The sequence below is a fragment of the Schistocerca gregaria genome, chromosome 2 (assembly GCF_023897955.1).
Source record: "Schistocerca gregaria isolate iqSchGreg1 chromosome 2, iqSchGreg1.2, whole genome shotgun sequence".
Taxonomy (NCBI): domain Eukaryota; kingdom Metazoa; phylum Arthropoda; class Insecta; order Orthoptera; family Acrididae; genus Schistocerca; species Schistocerca gregaria.
Window position 1 is genome coordinate 15,887,184 of NC_064921.1, and position 13,457 is coordinate 15,900,640.

Genomic DNA, 13,457 nt, shown 5'->3' on the forward strand with positions numbered 1-13,457 from the left:
TTGACATGTGTCTAAGGTTGCTAGGCCACGGGTAAAAAGCTCATCCTAAAACCATGGAACTATTTCAACCAAACTTGGAACACCTCTTACCTATGATCTAGAAAGAAATAGTGTGAGGATAAGAACCACCAGCGTCCTCTTAGGGTCGATATGATAAAGTGGAGATAGAAGGGGTAGGGAGGAAGGAGATAAACAGTGAAGGGGAAGGAGGAGATTGACACAAATTTGGGGAGGAGGAGATGGACAGAGAGAGGAGAAGGAGAAATTGACAGAGAAAGGGGTGAGGATGAGAAATTATAGAGATAGGCAGGGAGAGGAGGAGTGGGGAAGAGCAGAGGGAAGGGGAAGAGGAAATGGACAGAGAAAGAAAAGGGGAGGATATGGACAGTGAAAAGAGGAGAAGAGGAACAGTGTGAGGTGAGAGGAAGATGTGGAAAGATAGAGAGAGCAGGAGGAGGAGATGGTCAGAGAGGACGTGAAGGGTGAAACGGACAGGGAAAGAAGTTTAAGGAGGACATGGATTAATAGAAGATTGGAATGAATACATACTTGGCAACGATGGTTACTCAGCTAGTATAAGAATAAAAAGTGTCAGTCTAAATGTCAATGTATTTCTCTCTATTGATGGTGACTACTTATAATAACCATCTTCGTTTGCTTTCTAAGGATTTGGCAAATTTTTATTTATTTATATTTCATTGCAAATAGGCCATTTCAAGATAATGTTCCACTTTCAATTCTTCATTATTTTTTCTTTAATTTTCTTTTCTTCCAGTATGCTTTCATTTATCCACTATGGTTCCTTCTTTTTCTCTTCAGACCCTTTTGAACCACCCTTTTAGCTGCCCTGCCTTGCAATCCTATTTTCAATATTTTTTCCCAAAAGACATCTTTGTTGTTATATTTTCTGTTTTTATATTGTTTCTTTCTATCACTTCGTTAACTTCACTTGTTGTGGACTTCTTACACTACCAATATTTGAAAATCTTATTCTATATTCTGTCTTGCATTCGAAATAAATGTCCAAAACGTCAGTCTTTTTTCTCAATGCGTTTGAAATACTTTGTTTTGTGTTGGTATATTTCATTATTATTTTGTGCTTTCCAACCTTCTGCTGTGTTTTGTGGCCCTAATATTTTTCTTATAGTTCGCCTTTGAAGTACTTCTGTTTTATCTAAATTATAGTTTAATGATAGGCGTTCGCTTTCATATAGACATTCTGGCTTCAATACTCTGTTGTAATGCCTTATTTTTGCATTTTTGGCTGTGCACTTTGGGTCGTTGGTAATACCATACTCTCTCCCAATTTTATGCAATCTTTCCTCTATTGTAGAATTTTCCAAAGCATTTTCATGGTTTATCTCTTCTAGATATTTCATATTTTTACCCTCTATTTGTCCAATATCTGTTTCCAGAAATTTTGCATCATCCTTTTGTTACAAAGTTTCAGGAGATTTATTTGTGTTACAGCAGATGCAATATTTTCATAAAGTATAACAAAATCATCTGCTAACGCAAGGCAGTAGATTTCGATCTTTTTGTTTTCTCTTCCCTACCTTATAGGCGAGATGTTGAGTTCAATACGTTTCTCGTTCCGAATTCTTACTATTTTTTCGTCACCTTGTCGTACACCTGGTTTTATTTTGAAAGTCTGTGAAATTTCTCCCATAAATTTTCCTTAACAGATTGTATCTGTAAGTGTTTCACGGATTAGGGTTGACACTTTAGGCTTTAAGCCAAATTCTCGAATTATTTTATCTATAGTGTCTCTGTCAAAAAAATCAACAGCATTTTTCAAATCCACAAAAACTACAATGTCCTTTGAGTTAAGTGATCTATGGCAAATTAGTGACTTGAGATTAAATGTTTGTTCTGAGGATGGCGTTCCTTTCCTAAAAGCACCTAGGTATTCACCTAAGTAGCTGCTAGTGTTGATTCTATTCTGCTTTATATGTTACCGGCAGTAAAGTGATTTCTCTGTATTGTGTACATCCTGTATACTACTTTTTATGAAGTGGATGTACCAGTGCAACTTTCCATTCCTCTGGGATTTTTTCTGTTTTCTAGATTTTTCAAAGAGTAAATTTAACTCATTTGCAGTATTTGGCAAGGACCACTTCAAAAGTTCAATCATAATAGAATCTTCTCCAACAGCGTTGTTGCTTTTGAGTGTCTTCAATTTCTTCTGTAGTTGGTGGTAAATATTGTTTCAAATTTTCATTAATACACGAGACTTCCAATTTTTGACTTGTCTAAAAGTCTAAAAGCTGATGAAAATATCTTGCTAGTATTTCATAATTTTCAATAATGATTAACCCAGTTTTGACGTTTTCATTTTTGATACAAACGTCTGCAGTTTGGTATCCTCTTAATTTGTTCTTAAAAGTTTCATAAAAGCCATCAGTCTTATTTTTAAAATTTTTTTTGTCTATTTCCACGAGTGTCTCCTTTTCAAAGGCTTGTTTGGTATCTCTGGTTAAAGTGGCTGTTTCCTACGATTGTTGTTTAATTTGATCATACTGTTCAATTTTCTTTGAGAATTTCCATTTGTCTAGTTCTTTAGTCCTATCCACTATGGCTTCTTCGCGTATTTCATTCCACCATATTTTCCTTTTTTTATTGACCCAAGTGTTTCCTGTACGGCATTATGTATTGCTCTGGATAGTTTTTGCTAGTTCCTATGTTTAGCAACTAGGGAGAAGAAATAAAAACGTTGAGGTTCGCCGATGACATTGTAATTCTGTCAGAGACAGCAAACGACTTGGAAGAGCAGTTGAACGGAATGGACAGTGTCTTGAAAGGAGGATATAAGATGAACATCAACAAAAGCAAAACGAGGATAATGGAATGTAGTCGAATTAAGACGGGTGATTCTGAGGGAAACGAGACACTTAAAATAGTAAAGGAGTTTTGCTATTTGGGGAGCAAAATAACAGGATGGTCGAAGTAGAGAGGATATAAAATGTAGACTGGCAATGGCAAGAAAAGCGTTTCTGAAGAAGAGAAATTTGTTAACATCGAGTAAAGATTTAAGTGTCAAGAAGTCATTTCTGATAGTATTTGTATGGAGTGCAGCCATGTATGAAAGTGAAACATGGACGTTAAATAGTTTGGACAAGAAGAGAATAGAAGCTTTCGAAATGGGGTGCTACAGAAGAATGCTGAAGATTAGATGGGTAGATCACATAAGTAATGATGAGGTATTGAATAGGATTGGGGAGAAGAGAAGTTTGTGGCACAACTTGACCAGAAGATGGGATCGGTTGGTAGGACATGTTCTGAGGCATCAAGGGATCACCAATTTAGTATTAGAGGGCAGAGTGGAGGGTAAAAATCGTAGAGGGAGACCAAGAGATGAATACACTAAGCAGATTGAGAAGGATGTAGGCTGCAGTAGGTACTGGCAGATGAAGAAGCTTGCACAGGATAGAGAAGCATGGAGAGCTGTATCAAAACAATGTCAGGACTGTAGGCCAAAACAACAACGTTTAGCCACTTTAATTTCGTCTTGATGGTTTTTAATTGGTTCGTTTGTTATAGTAAGCATGTATGTATTATATTTTATTAACCTTCGAGACTTTCCTTGTCATTTCTTAGGTAGGTGTTTGAATGATTTTAAATAGGTAATGATCAGAATCAAATTCACCATTCCTTACCACATTCACACTCGTAATTTCCATTGTACTTTTTCGTGAAATTGCCACATGATCTAACTGAAATTCTCCTAACACTGGGTTGAGGGATATCCACATTTTAGTTTTTACTGGGAGTTTTCTAAGGAAGGTTGTCATTAGTTGCAGGTGAGAGCTTCGACACAAACTAGCTGGCCTCATGCCATTGTCGTTGGTTCTTCTACAAGCCGGGTATTGTCTTATTGCATTTCTAAATTCCTTTTCTCTGCCTATTTGTGCACTGAAGTCGCTTGATGGTAATATAGTGTTCATCTTTGGATTTTTAGATATGTCAGTTTCTAAAGGGTCCCATAATTTCTCTGCTTTTTGGTGGATTTTCCTATTGTCTTCATTTATTAGTGCATGGCAATTAACAAGTGTGTATAGCTTGTTTTTGCAATAAACCTATAGGAAAGATACTATCACTGAGGTGGATTTAAATTCTGTAACATTTACTATTATACTTTTATCAACATAGGAAACTGGAACCAATAATGGCAACTGATTCATAATTTTGATTGCTGCTTTGCTTTTGAAGATTCTGTAGTTACAAGTATCGGTTCTTGAACTGTTAAAATCTGAATTTTGTTTTCCTGTAAAAGTATTTCTAGTTCTTTTTGGTTAGCAGTCTTGTTTACAGAATTTGCATTTAAAGCATGTAGAAAGAATTTCTTTTTGAATTTCATTTTAGAAGGATTCTAGAGTTGTTATTTAGACTGATAACTAACATGCTTTTTAAATATTTAATTACAATTCGTTTCACTTCACAATTCTCCAGTTCACACTTATTGTTCAGCTTGTAGCATCGCAGCTATTACGCGACTGCAGACTTTTGCAGTAAGTTTTCCTACGTTAAGGCAAGCTGTTTTGGAAGCCCGCAGTATAGTAGCATTCGGCGGCGGGCGACTTGCTGCCTGCCGTATGCGTCACAGCCACACCTGCCACTAGAGCGGACCGTGAGAATGCTGACTGTGGCACGTACTAAAATCACTTATTCACCTCACCTAACAAACTAAATAACTACGTTAAATATTAGCTGTTTTATTCCAAATTTGCTACATGGCTTTTTGTTATTCAGACGAACTTGGTGTTAAAATTTGATAATGCTACCTATAATAGAATTGGAGACAGAGAAAATTAATTAAAAAGTAAAAAACACGAAACTAAGGGAATTAAATTCAGTTAGTAACTATAACAGTTTCTTTTGGTATTATTTGAAAACATGAACGGAACTCTCAGTGGGCAGAACCGAGATTTTCATATTAAAACTTTAATATTCATTTTCGTAATATAAAATTCAGCCAAAATTATTATTTGAGTCTTATGTCGTTGTGGAAGTAAATGAGAGCGAGTGAGAGTGTGTATGTGGGACATTAGTTAAATTTCAAGATCAGTTTTATGGTATGCATTATGCGCTCATAGCGTGGGAAAGATATTTGTACCCACATTTCTGATGACGTATGTCCAAGCGTGCTTGTTTTTGTAAGAAGGCGGCCAGAATAATTATTTGTAGAGTAATGTTTCACTAGAGTTATCTCAAGATTAATTTTCGTTTAGTTTCAATTAATAAACATTATAGTCATAATCTGCTTGTCGAAGTGGCAACTCAGAACAGTTGAGGCGCGAATATGATCTTCAAAGATTGATCTGATTGGCTGATCATTTGAAGATCCAATCAAAGTCTTTCCCAATCATTGGAATGATTATACGCCCTGAGAGTAACGGCATTCAGAGAGTCGTGGACTAGCTGCCGGACGAGAAGGTTATGTCAGACGTGTCCGAAAAAAGTTATTTGTAAAATGAAGAAGTGACTTATTTCGCGTTCGGTTTATGTCGCCGTGCAAGCAATTTCTTTTACGGACAGTGCTGTGAAGTTTGAGAGATTTTTGAGTGTTTGTTGTAGAGAAAACCGCGTTTGAAACTATTGGCCTTTGTGAAGAATGGTGCGTGGCGTGTTCAGTGTGCAATTGCAGAACTTTTTTGGCGAGCATTTTCCTTTGAAGAATCCATGGAAAGGAGCGAGTGCGAAACTCGTTTCATAGTAGAGTATTGACTATTAATCTCATAATATTCCGGGTTGGACTTACTATATTTTTGGCTGTCTCGCGTGTGTTATAAGCTGCGTGAACTAATAGTAGATCGTAAATGTGGGCTTTTTGACACCATAACTAAAAGACAATGAAAACCATATGTATCGAGAAGCGGACATTTTAAATAAAGGAAGGAAGCATCCACTTTTGCCCGTTATTACTAGAGATTTACAGGTTTATTTTGCTACCTGAGGTGGGCGGACTATGCACGATGGTTTTCTTCAACGCTACTTTTAACGTCATCTACATATAACTACGAATGCAGAGCAACGGATGATGAATGGACGCTGCACTGAGGTAGGTGTATCTTAATATGCAGCTTGCTTCACACATTACTAGCTAATTTTTTAACACCGCTCCGCCGCAAGCTCCCAGTCCACATCCCCCACCAATTCGCTTCTCGCAAACCAATTTTAACCATTTAGTTGTGATTACTGTAGATCCAGACACAGTGAGGTTAGCAACGAACGAATTGCCGAATGAACTTGGTAACTGACGGTTACCGCTATACTTTATTCGTGGCAATTTCAAGCCTACTGAAAACAAAGGCTTGCTCGCCAAGGTCAGTGATCGGTTGTCTGCTGCAGTGCATCTACAGCAGATGTTGTGGTGCCACTGGAAATAGACGATTTTTGTGAATCATTTAGTTCGTTGTTACTCTACATTCAAGAATACAGTGAAGTGCGCTAAAGCATTGGAAGTCTTTTCCGGTCTTTTTATTCAACTTGTTGGTTCAAATGGCTCTGAGCACTATGGGACTTAACATCTGAGGTCATCAGTCCTCTAGAACTTAGAACTACTTAAACCCAACTTACCTAAGGACATCACACACATTTACGCTCGAGACAGGATTCGAATCTTTGACCTTAGTGGTTGCGCGGTTCCTGACTGAAGCGCCTAGAACCGCTCGGCCACATTGGCCGGCTATCCACCTTATTAAATGTTTCAGTAATGTAGTTCTTGTTTCAAAGCTCATTGGATATTCGCTTGTCCTATCATAGATGCTCGTGTGTGGTATTGTCTTTCTTATGCGTCTCAAAAAGTTGCTTCGTGTTCTGCAATGAAACACAGGCGTGGAAAACCGTTAAAACTGAGCGAGAAATAAGATTATTCTTAATTCCCCAGATTATTGTTTATAAATTCGTCACAGCTGATACGGAAAATTTCACTAATAACATCAGAGGTTACCACAATTTATGTGCAATGCGTAAACGGTACGGAAAAAAAATAACACAGGTAAAATGTCTGCAACTGGCACGACGAGAAGATGAGAATCTCGTGTTTTAGGGAAATGAGAAGATTGTGTGAGATGTGCTGCGGGGCTGTAGCAAAAACCTACCAAGAGTGCGCTACTGTACTCGGCAAGGCGGCTTTCACGTTCCACGGGAAGGAAGTTCTGATGATGTAACACCAGACGCGGAGGAATAAAGAACAGAATATCTAGTTGCGTGCTGAACTGGCGATGGATGGAGTATAGTTTGAAGAATGCTTCTAGTCACACATTTCGTGGGAAGGAAACAGGCGGTACAGCCATATGATAGCCATCGGAAGAGATGATATATGAATGAAATGACACAATTTCAGAGACTGTACTGTTGATATGATTTTATGCATACAAACTGAAGCGCCGAGTGAAAATTTGTATCAAGGCTAGGGAATCTAACCCAGATCTCCCGCTTACTATGCAGGTTTATTAGCCATTAAGCCACCTTGGCACGGGAATACACAGCACTCTTGGATAAATCTGGCACGCCTCTCTCCTGGATGCAAGCAGCGCGGTTCCAGACTGAAGCGAATAGAACCGCTCGGTCACAAGGGCGGCACCACTTTGTGTTGTGTACATAGTTCCGCGTAGTCAGCGCGTACACAACTTTCCCAATAGACCGCGCCTCGCTAAGCACAACAGCGCAGGCGCAGCGCTCGTTCGTCTCCGCAGCCATTGAGATTGCTGCTAACATAGAACCTTTTCTCCTCGTGAATCACACTCGCGCAGTGATGCCTGAACGCGCGAAGTATTATAACGAGTGTACAGACCTCCGATCACTCAGTCTGCATTTGTCTGCACCAGTCTGTAACAGTCTGCATTAGTCTGTACCAGTCTATAGTCAAGTTTCAGTCTGCGCCTAATAAGATTATAATTTTCCTGTACATAACCATGAAGATAAATGTATAGACACTTTGTCAAGTATCAGAGATATGTGAGAATAAGATTAATGTACCAAGACCAAAGGAACTTCAGATTTTCTATTGTAAATAGCATCCAGAATCAAGTTAAGTAAGGTTCATGATTGTTATTATTTTAATAAATGTGTGTGAAAATCAATCAAGTTCTGTTTAAAGTTGGTCACCGTCAATCTGCTACTCTAAGCGTGCAAATGGCATTTCTATCGTCTGACCTAACGGCAGCAGATAAACACGCCACAATAAGACCACGAGACATATTGCTGACATTCGCCTACTTCGTTAGAGCGACAAGTCAAATATTTTGATGGTGTGTGTACCGAAGGTCTTACAGTACGCTGACCACACTTCGTCTAAATGGCTTAGTGGCTAACGTACCTGCCTGGTAAACAGTTGACCTAGATTCGATTCCCGGCCTTGCTACAAATTTTCAGAAGCCGCTTTAGTGTTTATGCATAAAGTTATATCTGTATAAGACCACTAATGTCACTAAAATTGTGTCTCATTTCATTTGTATACGTACCTGCAGCTGGGTTTGAGGCTGAATACCCCATTTATGTACGATGATAAGGTGCTGTTCCAGAACAAGGAGATCCTCGGCTATTCTGTTCGTGTGTAAGGGGGAATTTATTGTGGACTGGAGTGGCAGTGAGAATTTGCATAGAAGAGGGAGGCGTGACAGGGTAATCAGTGTTGTGTAAAATGCTATGCGGAGGTGGCTTAGTGGCTGACGCACCTGCCTAGTAAGCGGGAGAACTGGGTTCGATTCCCTAGCCTTGATACAAATTTTCACTCGCCGCTTCATTCCTTATACAGAAGATGATATAAGTTCGTAAAGAGCTTCTGAGATACATTAATATCCGGAGAGAGATGTTAGTTGACAGAAGTGCAGACATTAACTATCGTAGGTTATGTTCACCATTTCCAAGGGCAGATCGTCGAGATTCCGTGTTTGTTGACGATAATGCTCGAAGGTTGTCTGGTAGACTTAAGAAGCTAGGGTTGAATTTACCACTTTCATGTATCCTTTCCTGGAAAGCTATCCAAATATAACTATATGGGTTTCCCTCGTAAATGTAGAATGTCTAATGAACTACGTTTGCTCTATTGCCTGGTATGCACAGGTTTCATGATATTACTCAACTTAAAAAAATAATATATAAAAATTAGGATATAAGTATCATTGATTATGTAAAAAGAAACGCTTTTTCATGATTCTAGCTCAGTACATTCATCTGTATAGATGAGAACGTTATTTTTCATTGATTTGTGACATAGATTTATAATTTTAGTCACAAATGTCGAACGTGGGACATCGAAACAAAGTAATTCATTACAAACATCTACGTAAAGCCAGTGATTGTCGGTTCTCAAGAAATTGCCTGAAGTGTTACCATATTCCGCTTCTGATTCTTCCTTTTTGTAATAAGAAAGTTTATTGATGCAGCATCATTGGTGCTCAATCCACCTCGATATTGGGAATGTATCAATGTGAATTCTACCGACTCGTCGAAGACTTCTGCCTGTAACTACTCCAGAGTCATTGACAAAAATTTGTAACGCTTTAAGTCTACCCAGACGACCACCATTACGTGATACTACGACCTCATTGATAACTCACTTTAATGATTTGATGCCGAATAAACGTATTTTTAGTGTCCAGGTACAGATGATGGTAGTGGAAGATACACTGAGATCCTGAGTGCGCCCGTGGAGGCATAACAGGTGTAGCGCTAACATTTTATGTATCACCCTTAAAAAATAAAGGTACGTAATTATTATTTCATTTATTTGCAGTGTTATGATACGCACTGAAATTCTTGCACTACTCTACAGGAGCAGCTCGCCTCTGCTTTATCAATAGGCACCGCTATTTTCTTTTGGCTCTTGCAAGTAAACAAAAAATTAATTACGTACCTTTATTTTTTCCAGGCGCTAATTAAATAACTTCAGACTTAACACAGAGGCCTGCCTTACAACGGAAAACGCCATCATGGCGAAATTTACTAACTTCTGAATTAAATGGAATTAAAACCAACAAAAAATGACTGCTATATCTCTATTTCATAGCATCACTACCACCTACTTTTTATCTCTCGTTCGCCCTCGCAACACACAAAAATCACGAATCACACTATAGTCAGAATTAATAAATGTCATTGCTAGCGTCAGAGGCTTGTTAATCTCTAATTAACCCCATTCTAATGTAGCGATTGTGGCATCACACATGTCCTGTGTGTGCTCGTGTTTCGCGGCCAACGACCCTGAAGCAGACGAGATGCGTAACCCTGGCTGCCTTCCGTTTACTTTCTTCCAGATCTGAATCTCCTAGATGGAATTGATGATGTGCTGGAGAGACTCTGCCAAGATTATTTTCATAATTACAGGGTCGGCTGCCAACCACTTCGTGCTACGTCGCTGCCAAGTACGTAAGCTGCAACTACACCGCCCGAAAAAAAAAAAACACGCAAAAGATATGATCGGCTGTAAGTGTAACTCGGGCGTGTAACTGATTACTGTCGGAGTGACAGGTAGGACGGCCGCCACAGTGTATTAGTGTTCGTATTGTTACCGTACCTAGTACGATATGTAAGGTATGTGAACAGATGATGAGAGATCAGTGTGAAGTGGCGCAGATGCCCCGTCCTCACGTGGGCCAGCGTTATCGGCACATTACAGAGTTTCAAAGAGCTGACCATTTGGCCAGAGGGTTGGACTGAGCAGTATTCATATTTGTGGCGAATGCGGTTGTGACAGTGGTCCGATGGAAACGTGACAGTAGATACACTCATCCAGGTTCCCGTCGAGTACGCCTGACCCCCGCAAGGGAGGAGCGTAGTATTGTGCACCAACCCCATAGAAAACTATTCATATCTTCGCTTGCCATCCGAGAACAAGTAACGGACGCCTTCCAATTATGTCATCCCATATCATTGGTGGGATGAATTATTCACATACGTTGGCCATTACTATCACACAGCTTAAATATCTGATTTTGAAGAGGTTCACACACAAAATCATAATTATCGTTGTCAATTGACGAAAGTTTTGTTTGTTGGCAGTAAATGTTATGTAACCTTACAACAAAGAATTCGTTGTGTGTTGCAAAATATGACTGCGAGAAAGTATATGAAAAGGCCTATCTTATTCTCTGTTTAAACATTAATAATGCCTGAATTCAACGCTGTGAATCATCGAACTTTTAAATCGGCAATAAACTGACCCAGGAAAAATCTCAATGTTAACTTCCTTCCATTGTTTAATTCTGGCTTATGTGTTGCACAATGCGAGCACCATGGCACTGTACTCCGAAGAAAAAAAAGGGGGGGCAGAGGATACTTGGTTCATAACAAACCTGAATAAGTAAAAATGATAACTCATATTTTGCCGTAGACTTAGGATGCTGACAATGACTTGGGATAAATTATAACATGAAACGTAATTGGTTCTCTGATTATAAAAACTACACTTTTTTAGGTTCACAAAAAGTTACACTTATTGAGTGGATAAATGAGATCTTTTCAAAAATGCATGTGGTACAAATGACATTAAATATTCAACAGTTATTCTTACCCCCAAATTTTAATTGGAAATTATGCATGGTTGTTTATCTTCCCTCAACTCAAGTCTCAGGATGTCTGGGCCCCGAGTGTCTAACTACAAGCTGTCCCTATAAAGTAGCAAATCTAAAACCAATTACCTTAAATTAAATCCTCTTCTATTACACATCAAAAGAGTCAAAGCAAAGTATTCTCCTCAAAATTCTTCAATCTCTTTCCACATATAAAATAATTAAAAGTAAATCAACATGTTCCACTTCCTCAAAATATAACTACAACCGCACCGCTCGGCCTACGGCGTGCTGCTACTCGTGATACACCGCTGCCGACTTCTGTGTTTCCTCATCTCGCGATTAACAGTGCGAATCATATCCCGTGCATCTCGTAAAGTGGAGATGGTTCAAACAAGCCTCCAGGCGACACTGCTTCTCTGATGATAGAGCGCGCGTATAATTTCAAACATCACAAAGGCGCCTACGCTTTCGTGACACCCAAATACTATAGAAATTCCCACAAAATTATCTACAGTCTCATCTTTACACTGACTTCAGTGATAGGCAGCACTTCTGCACAATCCAGTGAGCATCGTCAAAGAGTGTGGTGGTAACATGGAGGGGTCCGATTCTTCCTCTTTGTCACTCCTAGTGTCATGGTGCGGAGCCGTCGGGTGTGACTTCAGGTCATCACGTCGTCACAGTACGTCACGAACATCCTACGTCCTCATGTGTTCCCTCTCATGCGACAGTATCGTGGTGTCGCTTTCCAAGAGGACACTATTCTTCCACACATGCTACATGTCTCTATGAACTGTCAGAGTGATGCTGACTTACTCCTGTGGCCAACAACATCCCCAGACTTGCCTGAAATTGAAGATATGTGGGACCGGCTTGAACATCAGCTCTGTCGTAGTGTTAGTTCCAGGACATCTAGGATCAGTTACAAGAGTGCTGGGTCAAGTTGCCTCACGAGAAGATACGTCTGTATCCACAAACGAATTAGTGTGTGCATCCAGGCCAGAGGGGTTCAACATACAGATAAGTAGACTCACACTGCCAAGTTCTTTGTAAATTTGACTTGACTCTGTAATCACTGCAAGAACACCACAAACCACCTCAAGCAGAAAAATTTAATTGAATTTGCTTCTTCTTTACTGGGTGTTTCATTTTCTTATCAGGCACAGTATTTTCTCTTGTAATTTTGAAACTATTGTTTCAGAGCTTTTAAAATTAAATATTTTGGTGACTTGGTGTGCCAAGCGTCTTGTAATTATGCAACATTTTGTAACATTTTCTACATTCTGTAGGATACACTGTCTTGCTTTCTATTAAGCCGAACACTGGTGCAGTACCAGGTCCTATGGACTTCAGATGTCATGCTTCCATTTATCGTAACAAACTGTTTTGTCTCTTGAGGTCTATTTTCGGTTACATTTAATTGATAGTAAATTATTTTTAATACCAATTACATTTGATGCAGTAATGCTAAGTCAGATATTCCTAAAAGGAAATGTATGAGAACATGTATCAAATTACATTAAGGCAGGAGGCAGAACATCAAGGATTTCTGTTTCTGGCGTAATATTGCTGTAAGTGGGGAACGAACTGGTGTAACTCACACTGCCAAGTTCTTTGTAAATTTGACTTGACTCTGTAATCACTGCAAGAACACCACAAACCACCTCAAGCAGAAAAATTTAATTGAATTTGCTTCTTCTTTACTGGGTGTTTCATTTTCTTATCAGGCACAGTATTTTCTCTTGTAATTTTGAAACTATTGTTTCAGAGCTTTTAAAATTAAATATTTTGGTGACTTGGTGTGCCAAGCGTCTTGTAATTATGCAACATTTTGTAACATTTTCTACATTCTGTAGGATACACTGTCTTGCTTTCTATTAAGCCGAACACTGGTGCAGTACCAGGTCCTATGGACTTCAGATGTCATGCTTCCATTTATCG